Source organism: Oratosquilla oratoria, chromosome 26 (assembly GCF_046742065.1).
Source record: "Oratosquilla oratoria isolate Oo_2021 chromosome 26, ASM4674206v1, whole genome shotgun sequence".
Taxonomy (NCBI): Eukaryota; Metazoa; Arthropoda; class Malacostraca; order Stomatopoda; family Squillidae; genus Oratosquilla; species Oratosquilla oratoria.
Window position 1 is genome coordinate 34,351,296 of NC_134802.1, and position 20,103 is coordinate 34,371,398.

At 40.4% G+C, this 20,103-nt stretch overlaps 1 long non-coding RNA gene across 1 annotated transcript in view; it reads right to left on the reverse strand.

The window, feature by feature from the left end:
* The window catches only part of LOC143039204 (uncharacterized), a 52,586-nt gene that overhangs the window by 4,485 nt on the left and 27,998 nt on the right, over nt 1-20,103 (reverse strand). Inside the window, exon 2 of the long non-coding RNA XR_012967627.1 lies at nt 14,459-14,546. This is a non-coding gene — a long non-coding RNA (uncharacterized LOC143039204). The remainder of the gene's footprint in view (nt 1-14,458; nt 14,547-20,103) is intronic.

The window sequence follows — 20,103 nt, forward strand, 5'->3', positions numbered from 1 at the left end:
TTCAAGCTAAATTGGATGATTTGGAACAATACACGACGAAAGAGGACATAATTATTAGTGAAAGGTGATTCTGACTTTAGCGAAGACAACAGTGGACGAAATATTGAAGAATCAAGTGATTGAAACCGAGTAACAAAGGAATACAGATCACACACATTTCAGCTTGTCACACACTAGGAAAACAATGACAGGACGGTACCCACAATGTGATTGTTAGATTTATATCAAGGAAGACTAAAGTACACATACTGAAGAACGCCAAGAAACTGAAGGGGACGGCCATTTTACATGAACGAACATATGACCAAACGGAACAGAGATAGCCAGAGTAGCACGAGACCTGAGGAACCAAGGGAAACTACCATCGACCTGGACCAGGGACTGGAAGGTTTTTATGAAGAACAATGACCAAAAGGTATTTCAGGTGAGTAACCTTGATCAGTTATCCGACTTAAATTGTAACTAGTTTTTTTAACATTATTTTCTTGATCTGCTAACTCTAAGTCTTTTACCACAACCATGATCACTTCTACCAACACAAAACTAAACTAAAAAAAAATACCCGTTCTTCCTGCCAAACTTTTGTCCCAAAGAATCGCCTGAAATGTTCAATCTGTCATCATTTACTTCACTTCATGTACACAAATGTTCCAGCATATATTGTCAAAAATAATATATTCAAAAACTGGTTCTGTTAAGATTGTTCAAAAATATTTCCCTTTCATGCATCGTCCACAGAAATTGAAATGTTGTATTCCTCAACACGTGCATCAAAAAACCCAGATGTATACACTTCTATTAACATGTACAAAGATATAGACAAAATAACAGAATGAATTTACAATATTTAATCACAGTAACACCCCAATTGATCAGAACAAAATTTTTACTCAAAGCTAACAAAAGACTGCAATTACTGATACACAATTTGACAGTTTCACGAGATTAACGGTTTTGCTTTGATTCACTTAAATGCCAATTACCAGAAGATTGATTGTTCTGAAGTTGCTCAAAAATTTTGACGTCGGTGATAAGCGAGACATGGATTGACCCCAGGTGTCTAATTAATTTCTTACCAGATTATACTCCATACAGCGCTAATCATCAGCTCCACAAAGGCGGAGTCTCTATACGTCAAAAACACCGTCGTGTTAATTATTAATCAAATCCTCTAATTCATATGAAAACTTATTTGATTGCGTATCCATTGAGATTAACAGTCAAACAAAAAGAAACACCATAAGTATTTACAGAAAGCCAGACACTAATATCAACAAGTTTACTAATATCCTTGAAGAAATCTTAATTCCCCTAAAAAATAAGAACCTATATTTGTGGCAATTTCAACATTGATTTACTTAAGTATGAAACACACAAACAAACCAGGCACTTTACCGATATAACTTTTTCATTAGGTTAGTTTCCATTAAAAAACAAACAACCCGAATCCCGAATAACAAAAACCAGTGAGACACTAATAGATATTATTTTCACCAACATTATAAGTTCTGACAATTAGTGGTATTTTATTAAGTGACACGAGTGATCACCTGCCTGTATTCACGATTAACTCAATAGAAATCCATCACAAATCAAAACCCGAAATTTTAATAAATCGTAAAATAGATGACAAGTATTACAAAATTAAAAGTGCTTGAAAAAATAAAACTGGAATCTGGCTTACAAGTCTGAAAATGCCAATCATACGAATTTTTAAGCATGAGTAATTCTAACAAATGTTGCCCAGTGAGAGAGGTAGAAATAAAATAAAACAAAAATTCAAAACCATTGTTTACTAACAGCCTGAAGAATGCATGTCGAAAGAAAAATAAACTTTACAAGAAATTCATTAAAAGCAAGTCCACAGCTGACAAAATCAAGTACTGTACAAAATGTACAAAAACAAACTGATAATCATATGCAACTGCAAGAAAAAACTCCATGATACTCTGAAAATAAAAATTAAAAATCACGACTAATACAGACCTTGTTAAAAAAGGCAAAACAAAAAAAGATATAGCAAGTGAATTTAATGATTTCCTCTCCCACGTAGGACCTAACCTTGTGAAGCAAATAAAAAGTAATCAAACTTGCAAGACTTGTGAAACAATGAATCAGTAACACCATGTTGTTAAAACCAGTCACCGAAGACAAGGTTATGAATACCGTCAAATCAATGCAAAGTAAGAAATTGCTAGATTATCTAGGAATCAATGAGCCTCAAAGCAAATCATGCCAAACAAATTTTTTAGCAATATGCAAGTCATTTCAGCAAGAATTATTCCCAGATGCTATGAAAACAGCAAAGGTAGTTCAGATGTCTAAATCAGGCGACAAATCTAGCTGTAACAACTATTGACCAATTTTGCTATTACCAGTTTTCTAAACTCCTGGAGAAGTTATTGTTGGAGAATTTCTAGAACAATGCAGTCTCCTTTCTACCTACATCTACCGGCTCTCACCCACAAGACAAGTATGCATATATGCATTGCACCAAACAAAACACAATGGAAGTAGCAGAAAATTAAGAGTCTTACACAAATATAGATGGCTTAATAACAGGCTTGAATGAATTGAATGACTACCCGGAGGAAAAACAGCTGGACATAATGGGAATTGCAGAGACAAAATTGAAAGGTCCACTACCACCCAACAGTGTAGGACATGCTGCATATAATTATTGGATTAGAAACAGAGGTAAAACAAGGAGCTGGAGTTATGTTCCTGACTAAGGATATAAATGTGAGGAATGTCACATACGGAAAGAATAGAGTAGAGAGGATTATGATGGAAATGGAAGACAAGGATGGAAAGAGCAGAAAGTTTGTAGTCAATTATGTGCCTCCTAAAATGGCTTCATGGGAAGAGAAAAAAAACAAAAATATGTTAAAAGAAAAGGATAACACTAAATAAGATAATGGAAGATGGAAGAATAGTTATAATGGGTGACTTTAATTGTAAAGAAGTCTGCTGGGAAGAGACGACAGTGAAGGTGGAGATGACCTATGGGAAATGTAGTACTTGATATGATTATAGAACATACAATGACACAATGGATTCAAGAGAATACTAGGTATAGAAATGAGGAAGAACCATTAAGACTGGACCTAATAATCACATCAGAACCTGAAATAGTGGACAAGATTGAATATAAGACACCAATAAGAAAACTTGACCACATATTGGTTGAACTGGAACTAAATGGGGAAAAATACATGAACAAAATTAACTATAAAAAGGGAAGATTGATGTACGAAATAAATTGATACAATAAAGAGAATTCTTTCAAAAAGCAGACAGGGAAAGAATACACAAGGAGGAAACAACAGTAGAAGAGAAATGGAATATTTTGACAAATTTATAAAGGAGTGGAAAAGTATGTCCCAAGACAAAAGCAAGAAAAAGAATAAAGTGCTGGTACAACAAAAGAGGTAGGGAGTTAAAAGACAAAAGAGATAAAGCTTGGATAAAATGGAAAAAATACAAAAGACCTGAAAAATGGAAAATATATACTAGTTATAGAAATGAATACGTACAAGTGTGCAGAGAAGAGAAAATAGGAGAAAGAGGTCAGAAAAATGTAAAGATCAACCAAAACTATTTCAGATTTGTAAACAAATTTAAAACACAAACAACAATTAGAGAAACTACAACTAGGAGTTGAATACACAGAGGAAATAGTAATTATGAAAAAGCATTTTAAATCTGTGTTTACAAGGGAGAACATAAACTAGAGATATTGAATGGGAGGAGAAAGTTCCCCCCATGAAAGAGATAGAAGTATCTAGGAATGAAATAATGAAACACTTGAGTAATTTCGATGTCAGAAAATCACATGCACCAGATGAAATAGCAAACTAGATTGAGAGAATGCAGGAATGAACGAACAGACAAAATACATAGCCTAATAAACAGTTCATTGAATGAAAAGTTCCAAAATATTGGATAAGAGCAAATATAGTACCAATAAAGGGGGAAACAAAGAAGACCCTAATAACTATAGACTGGTCTCTAACAAGTACGATAGCAAAAATTTGTGAAAATTATCAAAAGTAGATGGGTAAGGCATTTGGAAAAAAACACTGTACTAAATCCAAGGCAATTTGGATTTAGACAAGGACAATCATGCGTCACAAACTTAATGTATTTCTATTCAAGGCTAATATATGTAATACAAGAAAGATGGATGGGCTGATTGTGCATTTCTAGACCTGAAAAAAGCTTTTAATAAGGTGCCACAAAAAAGTTGATTAAGAAATTAGAAACTGCAGGAATACAGGACAAATTGAAGTGGATGGAAGACTTCTTGCAAGAAAGAAAAATGAGTAGTGATAAGAGAAACACTAATTGGGATGAAGTGATAAGTGGTGTTCCACAAGGAATAGTTCTGGCCCAAATAATGTTTGCTATACATATATATATATATATATATATATATATATATATATATATATTATATATATATATACATATATACATATACGTATATATATATATACATATATATACATATATATATATATATATATATTTATATATAATGATATGGATAAAAGAATTGAAAGTTATGCGAGCTTCTTTGCGGATGATGCAAAATTGTTGAAAAAAGTGAACACTGAAGAAGATTGAGAGTCGCTACTGAGTGATCTCAATAAAGCATGGGAATGGAGTAGGAAGTGGGAGATGGAATTCAATATAAATAAGTTTAGTATAATGGAATTTGGAAGAAGAAAAAAAAAACAAAAAAGAGAAGGACCTGGGAGTCATCATTATGAGTAATATGTCCCCTGAGAAAAACAAAGTTTTTGGTGAAACTTATAATTTAACAAGAACAAAGTGGCATTTACATACCTGGACGAAGAAATGAAGAACATACTAGTCACCCTGGTAAGTACCAAGATTGGAATATGCAAAGACAACGTGGTCACCAAGTACAAAAAAATAATAAAACTTGAAAGAATACAAAGAGCAATTACAAAATTGGCACCAACACACTCACAACTATCATATGAAGAGAGACTAGCAAATCTCGAGCGACAGACAGAGCAAAGAAGAGAGAGGAGACTTGATAACTACTTATAGAATCATGAAAGGCATAGAAACTATTGATAGGATCTAATAAAATGGGATAGTAGAAATACTAGAGGACATGGAAAGAAACTCAAGAGAGTTATAGAAGCGATCTGAAAAAGAACAGCTTTCCCCACAGAGTAATAGACATTTGGAACAAGTTAGACAAGAAAGTGTGCAAAAACAATACACAAATTTAAAGAAAGTCTAGATAAAATGAGATATGAAGACAGGACACCACAAGCATAGCTCCCCTTCCCGTAAAATACAACTTGGACACAGTGGATAAAAAAAAAAAAAAAAAATCATTGTAATCTAGGGCATTAAAGAGAAGCATGATGTAGAGGGAAAAGGAGAAAGATCGCCAAGTTAATTCTGAAAGAATTACAAGCGGAAGGGCAAGGCTTGGATAGGGAAATCGAGGAGACCTACAGGATGGGCAGATACTAAAGAAAAAATACAGGCTACTGAAAATAAAGCTTAGATCTCAAACAATTGCAGAGGAAGTACTATCCAGAACGAAATTAGCAAATAGTGAACATTACAAAAATATGGATAAAAAAAAAGAAAAGAGTGAGGAAAAAATAAAACTTAGAAACGAAGTGAATGAAAACACGAAAACAGAAACTGGAAAAAAATAAATAAATTAAGAGTGGTGGACCAGAGGCTGAGAAACTGGAATACAAGGAAAAAGGAAATGGACACAAAAAAGACAAGGAGAAAGGAAATTAAAAATAGCTTATACTGTGGTAATTATTATTGGGAATATTAGTGCTTACTCAGTTAAGGAACTTTCCCTCGAGGTGTTATTTTCTTTCGATTCAGGAGCCTACCCTGAAACTTTGAACCATGCCTATCGTAACTTTAAACAAGATACGATTAAACTCCACTCCCTTTATTTACTAAATCTATGAAGTAATTTTGGTTTGATAAATTGGGAAACTTTGAGAAATTACTTAAAGTAAAAGTTAACCCGTGGTTTCGAGCTTTTTTCGAACACGTAAGAGTCCCGCCGAATAGGGCCACTATCATCAGGTCAAAAGGAGATCACCCAGAGCTCCGGTTCCTGACAGACCACTCTTAAAATCAACGGTAAGGGACTTCTTTACGTCTTCACATCAGGAACCTTCAAGTTCAACCTTATTTCACACCCACTAGTCTGAGAATGCTACCAAGTAAGTTCTCAGACTTCCTAATGAATCATTAAACTGTTGTTGTTGTTGTTGTTGTTGTTGTCGTTCCCTAGACTGTCTGTCCGAGCAGTCCCGTCTCCCCAAGGAAGGCCACAGCCGAAACTGGGTTTTCCCACAAATCCTTTATAGAGTGTATGTTGTGTTGTTTGCGTGTATGATTGTGTATAATGCAGTCTTCCATTATGTGTTGTATGGTATGGGGTGAAGTGTTACATCCTGGGCAGCTGTTCACAACACGGTCGTCCAGCCTCTTCTGGTAGCTTAGAAGTGCTGGGTGGTGACCGCATCGCAGTCTGGCCAAGTGGACTCTGTCCTTACGTGGGAGAGAGGATTCAGAAGGGTGGATATCAGGGGGTCTGGCATGCAGCAGTGTGTTGTCTTTCAGTGTGTTAATGGAGCGGTGAGTGATATGATTATGAATATGTTTCCGGAGGCTGGTATTTGGTGGTTGTGGAGGAAGAGAAGAGTATCTGTGTGTAATAAAGGTCTTTGGGTGTAGTTTTAATGTTTCTTGGTGTGTGTGGGTGTTCTGCTATGTAGTGTAAAACTGTAATTACCGTAGGTTTAATTTTCTCAGACTAAGGTTTAATTCTCTCAGAGTCAATTTTCTCTAATTTGAGAATTTAGTCTTTAATTTAGTTTGTTTGCCGTTTCAAAATGGCTAGCGACAAAAGGTAATTTTCCGAGTTTGAGGACTTAAAAAGTCCGAAGACAAAGATCCCATAAAAAGGGTCTTATCTCAAAGGACTTGAAACCTCTTAAAAATTCACAACTTGAGTCGCTTTCTCTTACCATCCTTGACACCATGGTGTCACAATTAGAAAGTTCTCCGAAATCCAAAAATTTAATTAAGTGATACTACCAGCTCCCTTGCCTTCAAGGAAAATTCCTTGAAAAAAAACTTTTGATTCTAACAAGGGAGCTTTTGCCCCGCTTCTGACCACGCAAGTCCAAAGTGTTCTTCCTGTATTTCCCTTGAACACAGGAAAGCTAGAGCAGTTCAATTAGGACTGTAACAGATGTTTGAATCATGGACATGGCTCTTTGGAATGCCCCGGATTAAAGGCCGCTTTGCCTTATAAGTGTTTTGTGTGTAACAAACCGAGCATCATGGAGCCATGTGGATTCTATGTCCACTCCTGAGTTCATTTTGGCTTTTGTTAGGTTTGCTAATAGATATGGAATTCCTTATGTTGTTTATTCTGATAATGCTAAATCCTTCGTACAAGCAGGAAGTGTTATTGAACAACTTATGACATCTTCTGAATTTGAAGAGAAGTTTAAAACTTCCCCTGTTCAGCATAGAACCATCCCTGTTTATGCTGCATGGTATGGTGCCACTTGGGAAAGGTTAATTCAGACAGCAAAACAATGTCTCTATAAGGTATTGGATAGATCTGTTCCTTCCCTGGCTGAGATTATCACTCTTTTGTCCAATGTTCAAAATTTTTTGAACAATAGACCACTTACATATCATTCCTGTGAAAACAAGGTAGATGTCATTACCCCAAATGATTTCCTTATAGGAAGGACTATTCCTTCCTTGATGTTTGGCGATTTGGAACAAGTCCCTGAATGGGAATCGGGAGAAGACTATCCTTTTCTTCTCAACTTAGTCATGGACTGTAGGGGTTGTTTTTATGAAGAGTTTAAGAAACAATGGCTGACAGAGTACTTGGTCAGCTTAAGGGAAAGGGATAGAGTTACATTCCCATCATGAGGATGAATCCCCCTGGGGATCCCATTTTGCAGGCTAGAGAGTTGGAGCCCTTCGACGAGGCCTCTAACTTGGAGGTTATTTCTTTGAAAAACTACTGTTGCTTGAGACCCTTCCTCTTTGAGACCTTCTCATAAGACTGTGCTAGCCTCTAGAGACCAAGTAAGGTCTCTAGCACTTAAATGGTTATTGTAAATTTTCCACGAAAGTGTTGTATTTATTAAACACTTTCTTTTTGTTGTCGGGGAGGTTGTGGTAATTATTATTGGGAATATTAGTGCTTACCTCGGTTCGGGAACTTTCCCTCGAGGTGTTATTTTCTTTTGATTCAGGAGCCTACCCTGAAACTTCGAACCATGCCTATCATAACTTTAAATAAGATACAATTAAACTCCCCTCCCTTTTATTTATTAAATCTATGAAGTAATTTTGGTTTGATAAATCGGAAACTTTGAGAAATTACTTAAAGTTAAAGTTAACCCACGGCTTCAAGCTTTTTTCAAACATGTAAGAGCCCACCAAATACGGCCACTATCGTCGGGTCTGAACAGGAAATCACCCAGAGCTCTGGTTCCCAACAGACCACTTAAAATCAATGGCAAGGGACTTCTTTACATCTTCACAGCCTTCAAGTTCAACCTTATTTCAGACCCACTAATCTGAGAACGCTACCAAGTAAATTCTCGGACTTCCTAATGAATTATTAAACCGTAATTACCATAATACCAACATAGATGGAATAACTTCAGGAATGAACGAATTAAATGATTACCTGGCCTTAGAAAAACCAGACATCATGGGAATAGTGAAAACTAATTTAAAATATACTCCACCACCCAACTGTTGTACAAGGTTTATACAACTGCTGGACAAAGAAAGGATAAACAGGGTGGCAGAGTATTAATTTTGACTAATAAAGATTTAATGTAACAAACATAACTGAAGGAAAAAAATAATTTAGAATCAATTATGATAAAAGTCTAAAGCCAACATATGAAGAGTAGAAAATTTGTAGTGGTGTATGTGCCCCCCAAAAGTCCTGGACAGAAAGTGATTACTCCAAAACATTATTAGATACAAAATATGAATTAACTAATGTACTGAAGGACAGGAAACAGTGATTTTGGGTGACTAATTCAAAAGAAATATGATGGGAGGAAATTACAGTGAAGGGTGGAGAGGAACTCTGGGGCAACATCCTGCTTGACATGACCATTGAATACACAATGACTCAGTGGATAAGAGAAAATACCAGATACAGAGTGAAGAACCATCAAGGCTGGATTTAATACTTATGACAGAGCCTGAAATTATCAATAAAATTTATTACAAAACTCCGATAGGAAAGTAACCATGTACTAATAGAATTTGAGTTGGAAGAGCAAATGGATCAGAGCAGAAATGATAAACATAGAATAGGAAGACTAATGTACAACAAAAATTGATTAACAATTCTTTCGCAACGCGAATTGGGAAAAATTCCTAAATGAAGAAACAGGGATGGAAGAGGAATGGAATATACTAAAAATATTTACAATGAGGGAGTAAATAAATACGTACAACAAAAAATGGAAAGATACATAAAAAGCTGGTGCAAGAAAAGGTGTAGTAAGGCTAAGGATAAAAGAGACAAAGCTTGGAAGAAATGGAAAAGAGACAAGAAAACAAGCAAATGGCAAATGTACATCAAACTAAAAATGTGTATGTAAAAATACGCAGAGATGGAAAAAAAAAAAAAAGCATGGAAGGACCCAAACTATTCTATAGGTATGTAAATGGCAAACTAAAGAGCAAACAAGAAATAGAAAAGCTGCGCTAAGGTAAGCATGAATATACAGAAGAACTGGAAATGGCTGAAATTATGAACAACCATTTCAAATCTGTATTTACAACTGAAAATTCACCCGAGGAAATAGAGATCCCCCTCAATGAAAGAAATAATTGTAACAAAAGGAAATCAGTGGCCAAATCAAAACCCTTGATGTCAGAAAATCACATGGTCCAGAAGGAATTGCAAATTGGACACTGAAAGAATGCATGGAAGAATTAACAGACAAAATATACAATAATTAAATTCTCACTTGAAGAAGGAAAAGAGCCATAGGACTGGAAAAAGGCAAACATTGTACCAATTTATAAGGGAGGAAACAAGGAAGACCCATCAAATTACAGACTGATCTCCCTGATGAGCACAGTAGCAAAAATTTGTGAAAAGGTAGTCAGAAATAGATGGGTTAAACATTTGAAAAAAAACTACAGTGGCCGCAAAAAAAAGTACACATTTTCACCGCAATAAAAACGTACACACAAAACTGCGTGTACATTTTTATTGCATTCCCACCATAGGAATAGTGGGAGGACCTAGGGAGTGACGTAGCACCCACGTGATAGGCTGACGTCATGCGTCCCCGCCACAGCAAGCATCAGTGAGCTTCAACAGCTCAGTGAGTGGGGATTAAATTTACGCGCTCCTCAGTGCCCGCTTTTGCACTCGCTCACCAACTTTGACGGCCTATAACTCCACAACCACTTGCCACAATGGGACGAAATAAACTTACAATGGAGGAGAAGACTCGTGCCATCACCCTACTGGAGCAGGGGTGGTCTGTGATACGCGTGGCCGTAGACCTGAAGGTGACAAAAGGGTCGTATACAACCTGAAGAAGGCAGCCGCCAGCGTCCCACCCGGCACCATTCCACCACGAAAGAAGGGCTCTGGAGCACCAAGAAAGACCAGCCCATGAACAGACAAGGTCTTGAAGCGTGAGGTGTTAGCTGAACCATCCATTACTGCCGTGGAACTAAAGGAGAAGCACCCTGACCTCCTGAAGAAGGTGTCTGTTCGGACGATTCAACACCGCCTGCAAAAAGATCTGAAACTCCCTGCTCGCCGCGCCGCCAAAAAACCCCTCCTGACAGAGGCGATGAAGAAGAAGAGGGTGAAGTTCTGCAAGAAATACAAAGATTGGACCCCTGAACAGTGGAAAAAAGTAATGTTCAGCGATGAGAGTACTTTTCGGCTTGTCAGGGGCGGCTCAAAAGTGGTCCATCGCCCCAGTTCTGTGTCACGGTACGATCCTCACTAGACGGTTAAAACGGTGAAGCACCCTGACAGTGTTATGGTATGGGGTGCCTTTAGTGGGAACAAGGGCAGGGGGGGGCTTTATTTTCTTCCTAAAAACATTACAATGAAATCCGCAAATTATATTGATGTGCTAAGAGAACATTTACTGACATTTTGGAACATTCACGAGTGTGATTTTTTCATGCAAGATGGTGCCCCTGCCCACAAGTCCAAAGCAGTGAAAACCTTCCTTGATGACCACAATATCGTTGTTTTAGAGTGGCCTGGTAATTCCCCGGACTTGAACCCGATAGAAAAGGCGTGGAACATCATGAAACACGAGGTGGAAAAGCTGCGACCCGCCAGTATTTCCGAGCTGAAGGAGGCGCTGAGGAAGTACTGGGTGCAGATGGACCTCGCATACTTCGAGAACCTCACTACATCGATGCCTAAGAGACTTGAGATGGTGTTGAAGGTCAAAGGAAACATGACCAAATACTAAATGAAAATATTTGTAAATATAAAGTGTGAATAAAACCCATGAAAGTAATACTTTTGCGTTTTATTATCCAAAAAACCTTAGTGTGTACATTTTTTTTGCGGCCACTGTATGACTGAATCCAAATCAATTTGGATTCAGACAAGGAAGATCATGTACAACAAACTTGATCTGCTACTCAAGATTAGACAACACAAGAGATGGTTGGGCAGACTGTGCTTTTCTGGACCTACAAAAGGCATTTGATAAGTTACCACACAAACTAACAAGGAAGATAGAATCAATAGTTGTCAGAGGAAAATTATTGGAATGGATGAAAGACTTCCTGATTGGGAGGAAATTGAGAGTAGTAATTAGAGACAAATTCTCAAATTAGGAAGAAATAAGTGCTGTCCCACAGGGATCAGTACTGGACCAATCATGTTTGATATACAGACGCTCCTCAACTTACGTTTTAGTTACGTTCTGAACAGCCGAACGTAAGTTGAAAATGAACGTAAGTTGTTACTGTACTATACATCCGTAAATTCTATTACCGTATCTTATAAAACACCCCTAAATCATTAATTATACACATAACATTGTAAAATAATAACATTCATTTCAAATAAATTAAATTCAAGCAACATAAATTGAGATGGTGGAGGAGGAGGGGGAGGAGGAGGAGGCAAGGCATGCTCAGTTTGTCGTTTGTACAATGTAAACAATGGACGCAGCGTCATGCGCAAGTATCGTTTGAACTACGGAGAGCGCACTAAACTAAAAAATTCACTCACTTTTTTTTTTTTTGTACATTTTTTTTTATAGTCAGTTCAAACGTAAAATCGAAAAAACTTAAAACGAATGAACGTAAGTAGAGGAGCATCTGTATACATAAATGACATGGATGAAGGAGTAGTGTTATATGAATCTTTGCAGACTATGCAAAAATACTAAAGAAAGTAAAAACTGAGGAGGATTGCAACTCGTTACACCAAGACTTGGACAAGATTTGGAAACAGACTCAAAAGTGGGATGTGAAATTCAATATCAAGAAATGTAGTATAATGGAATTTGGAAAAAGTAAAAACTGAATATCGAGAGATTATAAAATTGGTGAAGAAGGTCAAAAGTAAACTCTGAAAAAGATCTTTGAGTGATGATCAGCAAAGACATGACAACGGATAAGCATATTAATAAAATAGTCGGAGAAACCTATAATTTATTGAGGTCAATAAAAGTGGCATTTGCCTATTTGGAGGAAATAACAAATTTTAACTACACTAACAAGACCAAAACTTGAGTACACAGCAACACTATGGACACCCAGTACCAAAAATATAAAGTTAAAGAATACAAAGAGCAACAACAAAACTGGCACCAAATCTTTCCAAAATGACATATGAACAAGGACTGTCCAAATTAGAATTACCAACTCTGGAACAAAGGGAAAGAGGAGACTTACTACCTATAGAATTATGAAGGGAATGGAAATCTTAGATAATGATGTATTGAAATGGGACAATGGAGAAACAAGAGACCAAAGAAACTAAGATAATTACAGAAGAAATATGAAGGAAAAAAAAAAAAAAAAAAGATTCCCACACAGTGACATACTTGGAACAAATTAGACAGTGTGCAAACACTACAAGATTTTAAGAAAAAACTTGATGCTGAGAGATGCAAAGACGGGTCACCACGAGCATAGCTCCCTTCCCATATAATACAACTAGGTAAATCTGAGTCACCTCAATTTGTCCTCTTTGGCTCTGACAAAAAGACTACATGACCTTGTTTCAGAATTAACTTCCATCTACAATTTCAAGGATTATGTCAAGGTCAAAGTAGCAAATTTAAAGTAAAAAAAAAAAATATATTCACTCTCACCAAGGATATGGTGCATCTGCACAACCATTTAGTGAGAAATTGTACTTTAGAACTTTGAGACATTGTTTACACACTACCACACCCCCACCTCAAAGCTCTACCCTAATTTCACTGGACCTTTTCATATAATTGGACAGGAGAAATAAAATCAAAGCAATCAATTTGCATGATCTTATGAGTGATGCACAAAGATATCAAGTTCCTCATGGCCTTAACATAAAACATTCCATCATCAGTTAGTACTACCCCTACTATATATAAACTTTACCAACAACTTTCCTCTACTCTCCCATATCACAACCTTTGCAGTCGAACCACCCTTTCACAAGATTGCATCTTGCCTAGATGAACGAATGCATCTACTTCTCCATGTTACAGCATTTTCCTATGATGAAATTGCTCAAATCCATGTTCATTTATCTTGTTGCAAGATTTATACTTTTGTGCTTACATACACTCATGCATTAGCTACTCTTCATCAGATCCTGGTAGTAGTGGCAAGGCTTCAACAGAACCTACTGTTATGTGACCTGCCAAATTGGCTTGACCTGAGAGTCCAACTGCCAAGACACTTGCATCTCAAACTGGCAGATTCAACCATACAATATTGCCATATGATAACAGTTAATATAATTCACTACTTTGTGTAGAGATGTACAGAGCTAAAATAAGTATTGACCACGCAGTTCCATAATGTAATAATTTGAAAGAAACTGAATGCGTAAAACTGTAATGTTATTATACTGTTGGCAACTGCCACACCATCACTGGCTTTGGTGGAAAGCACCAGTGACTGAGGCAACAGAATAAAGAGAAGAACCCAGTTTTTCTCCACCTCTAACCAATGTAGATCCAAACACTTGTCTACATTAACTAAATTCCAAGTATAACCAGATAATACTAATGTACCTTTGGGGTTTACATTTTTGGGAGAAATTTCCAGAAAAAATAATGTTTCATTTAAAAATGCATGATAAATGCACCACAAGAGTGAAACTTTACATAGCATAAACCAATTCAAAGTGGTCATAACTGTAAATGCACTTTACCTGTGAACTACTACAGCCTCCTCTCAATCTTCTGTAAATGCACACTGGTAACCTCCACTCATTCAGAAGATCGAGGCACTCTCCTTACCTGCAATAAGTGCAATTTGTGGTTACTTACAAAGAGCATCATGCAACTTTTAAATCTAATCCATGCAATGCAAGCTAGGAATCTTTTCACACAATTCTTGCAATCAATGACGAGTCATTCTTGGTCCTATGTAATTTCTATGATAAAGATTCCCGGGCAAACCCTAGGTCAGGGATCACTGACAAATGTGCAATGCCTGGCACTACTTTTCCAGGATGTGAAACCCATAGCTCACCATAAAAGTATAACTACAGTAATAAATTAGGACAAGGGAATCGTACGAGAGGTACAAAGTAAAAAGTAAAACAAGATAAAGGAGGCCGATGTGAAATGGAGTAAGAGTATGATAAAATCTTATAAGTAATAAAAAATGTTTTGGAATTAAATTGGAGAAAGGCAAATCAAGTAAAGAAAATGTAAAAGGTGTAGATGGAGAGATTATAATGGAAGAGAAGGCAGTGAGAGGAAGGTGGGCAGAGTATTTTAGGGAGTTGCTAAATGTGAAAGAGGACAGATAGGGAAAGGTAGTTGTAGTGGGAAGCACTAAGAAAATGACCATGATGAGCAAGGTTAATGGAGGAGAAATACAGAAAGAAAGTGAAGGCAGTTAAGATGAGAGCAGGTAAGGCATCTGGGTTGGATTGATGCCATGCAGAATGCCTGAAAAAAGGAGGCACAGTGATGGACTGGCTGGTGAGGTTATTTAATGAGTGTGATTAATACTTTCAGAGAGATCAGCTTTTTTTAGTTGGGAAGGCTTATGGGAGGGTCTTGATTGAGAGGATCAGGAGAGGAACATAGGGAGTAACTGGTGAGGAACAGTGTGGGTTTAGGACAGGTAGGGGGTTGTGTAGATCAGATTTTTGTGGTAAGATACGCAAGAAACCTATAGGAAAAGGTAAGGATGTATTATGGGCTTATGTATTTGGAAAAGGCTTATGACAGGGTAAACAGGAAGGCACTGTAGGAGGTATTGCAGATATATGGGATAGGAGGAAAGCTGTTAAGAGCAGTAAAGAGTTTTCACAATAGTAGAGCTTGTGTTGGGATTAGAAATTGAGTGGTTTGAGGTAAAGGTGGGACTTCATCAGGGATGTGTTATGTTGCCCTGGCTGTTCAATTTATAACATAGATGGGGTGGTGCAAGAGGAGAATGCAAGGGTCATGGGTCAGGGACTGGAGATGGTTAAAGAAAATGAGAAAAGTGGAGATAAACCAGTTGTTTGCCGACGACTGCTTGTACCAAGATCAGAGGAGGTATTGACAGTTTGGGAAGGTGTGCGAAAGTGCAAGAAAAAAGTGGATAAAAGTAAGGTGATGATATGTACAAGGGGAGTGGCAGCAGACTGGGAGAGAGTACCGAGTAAGACTGGTGGAAGTGGATAGTTTTAGATACTTTGGTGCGAATGTGATGGGAAAGTGAGAGGTGGAGGTATAATGTAGACTGAAAGAAGCGAATAAATGCCTTGGGGGGATTAAAAAAATGTAACGAGAAATAGACATTTGGGAATGGATGCTAAGAGGAGTGTATGACGACTGTGCCAACAGCACTGTATGGGACAAACTTGGAACATAAGAGGAAGAGCTTGAATGCGAGATGAAATGCCTGAGAAGTATGATGGGGGTTACTAAGCTAGATAGAGAAACTAGGCAAGGAGAACTGGGGTGGAGAGGGAGTTGGGAGATTGGGTTGATGAAAGAATATTGGGATGGTTTGGAAACATGAAAAGCACAAGTGAAGGAAGACTAGTAAAAGGTGTGGAAGGCAGAGGTGGAAGGAGTGATAAGGGGTTGACTTAGGATGAGATGGATGGATGGGGTAAAAGGGGCATTGAGAAAGGGTAACATATGTTGAAGACAGGAGAGGACAGTAGATAGGGGTGAATGGAGAATGGTTGTATATGGATGATGATGTGATGCATGAAGGGGAGTGTGGTGGGAGATGGGGGGCGAGGGACTATGAAAAATAAATTGGCGCAGCCTGGAGGGATTTCTCCCAGTATTTTCTGCATGAGGGGATGAGAGGGGTTTGCAGATTTAATGAAGCGGCCTTGCTGTGGATGTGCTGCGTCTTGCAACACCGCTTCTGACCCAGGGCAGTGGACAAGATGCAGGGATGACCCGTCATCCAGGAGGTGCCATGATAAGAGGGAGGGAAGAGGGTAGAGGGGAGGGGAGTGGAGTATGTAGGGGATGGAATGGGTGGGAGTGATTTCTATCCCTTATGTATGCCTAAGTGCCACCCCTGGGCAAAGTTTTCAGTGACGCCCCCCCGCTCCCCCATCACCACTTCCCCATCTCCATCCCTTACAGCATGTTTTGGCTATTGACTTGCAAAATAATGAAATGGATTTTAAAATTTGTATTTAATGTCCCTACTGAAGAAAGGATAAGGGAAAAAATCACTTTATCACAATGCAAACTTCGTATATTACGGTCAAATATTCAGGGCTCCTTTGACCTTGTTTTATCATAAGTGTCAAGTCTTGTAGGCGGCATGTCCAGACTAAATTGCCGCCCCCAACCCCCCAATATGTGCCGTCCCATGGCGTATATATGCAATATTCAACTTCTGTACGACTATTCTATTGTCTATTGGTAACTACATGTTGTGCCGAGCAGTGGATTGGGGCCCTAGGAGGTTATATCATATATATAAGCAGGCGAGGAAATACTCTGACTCTTAAATTTTCTCCGTGACTGCTAAGCGATCACTTTTTTCATACTGTTTGAATTGAATCACGACACTAATCAAGTCTTTTCATTAATTAACATGTGAATATTGAAAGACCTACCCGTCTCCTTATCAAGTGGGGAAAATAGTTTCCGCCTTTTTATGCAGCTGCCCTGGAACGAGGTAGGCTTGCTCGATGAATACTATGTCCGGCTTATTATTATGGGGTAAACATTCACTGAGGCGCGCGAAATTTGAACTTAGATTTTTAGTAGGTGCGCGTTTTTAGCGATCCTCATTTCGAATTTAGGCTCGTTCGCGAAAATGCGAAACTTTAAAAACAAGCTCTAGCATGTGAAGTTGAGCAGGCCACACTCCAATACAAGACTATAAATTTAGTATAAAAAATTGGCCGATTTTGGGAGTGTCGAGGCCGCGAGGCGCATGCGCGCCCGTACCGTCCACCAAACTCATCTCCGGCGTCCACGATCAAAGCGTCGCCACGTGAACCCAGGACCATTTTTCGATTGTAACCATCAATAACAGCGTGGGAAATAATAGAGATACGATCAGAAACTATCACGTCTAGATAGCTCACCGAGTACTGCCGACAATTTGGAGTATACAGGTAGTAGAAAATATTCATTGGGTTACGATCACCACGAATCCTTCCCCTTACCGGTCGGAGGACAGAGGGGGGAGAGAGAGGACAGAGAGGAGAGAGGACAGAGAGGAGAGGGGAGAGGGAGAGGGGAGAGAGGGGAGAGAGAGAGGACAGAGAGGAGAGGGGAGAGAGAGGAGGGGACAGAGACTGAGGAGAGGGGACAGAGACTGAGGAGAGGGGACAGAGACTGAGGAGAGGGGACAGAGACTGAGGAGAGGGGACAGAGACTGAGGAGAGGGGACAGAGACTGAGGAGAGGGGACAGAGACTGAGGAGAGGGGACAGAGACTGAGGAGAGGGGAGAGAGAGAGAGAGGAAGGAGGAGAGGGGAGAGAGAGAGAGGAGAGGGGAGAGAGAGAGAGGAGAGGGGAGAGAGAGAGGAGAGGGGAGAGAGAGAGGAGAGGGGAGAGAGAGAGAGGAGAGGGGAGAGAGAGAGGAGAGGGGAGAGAGAGAGGAGAGGGGAGAGAGAGAGGAGAGGGGAGAGAGAGAGGAGAGGGGAGAGAGAGAGGAGAGGGGAGAGAGAGAGCGAGAGAGGGGAGAGAGAGAGCGAGAGAGGGGAGAGAGAGAGCGAGAGAGGGGAGAGAGAGAGCGAGAGAGGGGAGAGAGAGAGCGAGAGAGGGGAGAGAGAGAGCGAGAGAGGAGAGGACAGAGGAGAGAGGGCAGAGAAGAGAGGGCAGAGAAGAGAGGGCAGAGAGGAGAGAGCAGAGAGGAGAGAGCAGAGAGGAGAGAGCAGAGAGGAGAGAGCAGAGAGGAGAGAGCAGAGAGGAGAGAGCAGAGAGGAGAGAGCAGAGAGGAGAGAGCAGAGAGGAGAGAGCAGAGAGGAGAGAGCAGAGAGGAGAGAGCAGAGAGGAGAGAGCAGAGAGGAGAGAGGAGAGAGCAGAGAGGAGAGAGCAGAGAGGAGAGGGCAGAGAAGAGAGGGCAGAGAGGAGAGGGCAGAGAAGAGAGGGCAGAGAAGAGAGGGCAGAGAGGAGAGGGGAGGGAGGAGATGGGAGAGAGAGGGAGGAGATGGGAGAGAGAGGGGAGGGGAGAGAGAGGGGAGGGGAGGGAGAGGGGAGGGGAGGGAGAGGGGAGGGGAGAGAGGAGAGGGGAGAGAGAGGAGAGGGGAGAGAGAGGAGAGGGGAGAGAGAGGACAGAGAGGAGAGGGGAGAGAGAGGACAGAGAGGAGAGGGGAGAGAGAGGACAGAGAGGAGAGGGGAGAGAGAGGAGAGAGAGGAGAGGGGAGAGAGAGGAGAGGGGGGAGAGAGGAGAGGGGGGAGAGAGGAGAGGGGGGAGAGAGGAGAGGGGGGAGAGAGGAGAGGGGGGAGAGAGGAGAGGGGAGAGAGAGAGCGAGAGAGGACAGAGAGGAGAGGGGAGAGAGAGAGCGAGAGAGGACAGAGAGGAGAGGGGAGAGAGAGAGCGAGAGAGGACAGAGAGGAGAGGGGAGAGAGAGAGCGAGAGAGGACAGAGAGGAGAGGGGAGAGAGAGAGCGAGAGAGGACAGAGAGGAGAGGGGAGAGAGAGAGCGAGAGAGGACAGAGAGGAGAGGGGAGAGAGAGAGCGAGAGAGGACAGAGAGGAGAGGACAGAGAGGAGAGGGGAGAGAGAGAGCGAGAGAGGACAGAGAGGAGAGGGGAGAGAGAGAGCGAGAGAGGACAGAGAGGAGAGGGGAGAGAGAGAGCGAGAGAGGACAGAGAGGAGAGGGGAGAGAGAGAGGACAGAGAGGACAGAGAGGAGAGGGGAGAGAGAGAGCGAGAGAGGACAGAGAGGAGAGGGGAGAGAGAGAGCGAGAGAGGACAGAGAGGAGAGGGGAGAGAGAGAGCGAGAGAGGACAGAGAGGAGAGGGGAGAGAGAGAGCGAGAGAGGACAGAGAGGAGAGGGGAGAGAGAGAGAGGACAGAGAGGAGAGGGGAGAGAGAGAGAGGACAGAGAGGAGAGGGGAGAGAGAGAGGACAGAGAGGAGAGGGGAGAGAGAGAGAGGACAGAGAGGAGAGGGGAGAGAGAGAGCGAGAGAGGACAGAGAGGACAGAGAGGAGAGGGGAGAGAGAGAGCGAGAGAGGACAGAGAGGAGAGGGGAGAGAGAGCGAGAGAGGACAGAGAGGAGAGGGGAGAGAGCGCAGAGGGGAGAGGGGATGAGAGAGGACAGGAGGGGAGAGAGGACAGGAGGGGAGAGAGGACAGGAGAGGGGAGAGAGGACAGGAGAGGGGAGAGAGGACAGGAGAGGGGAGAGAGGACAGGAGAGGGGAG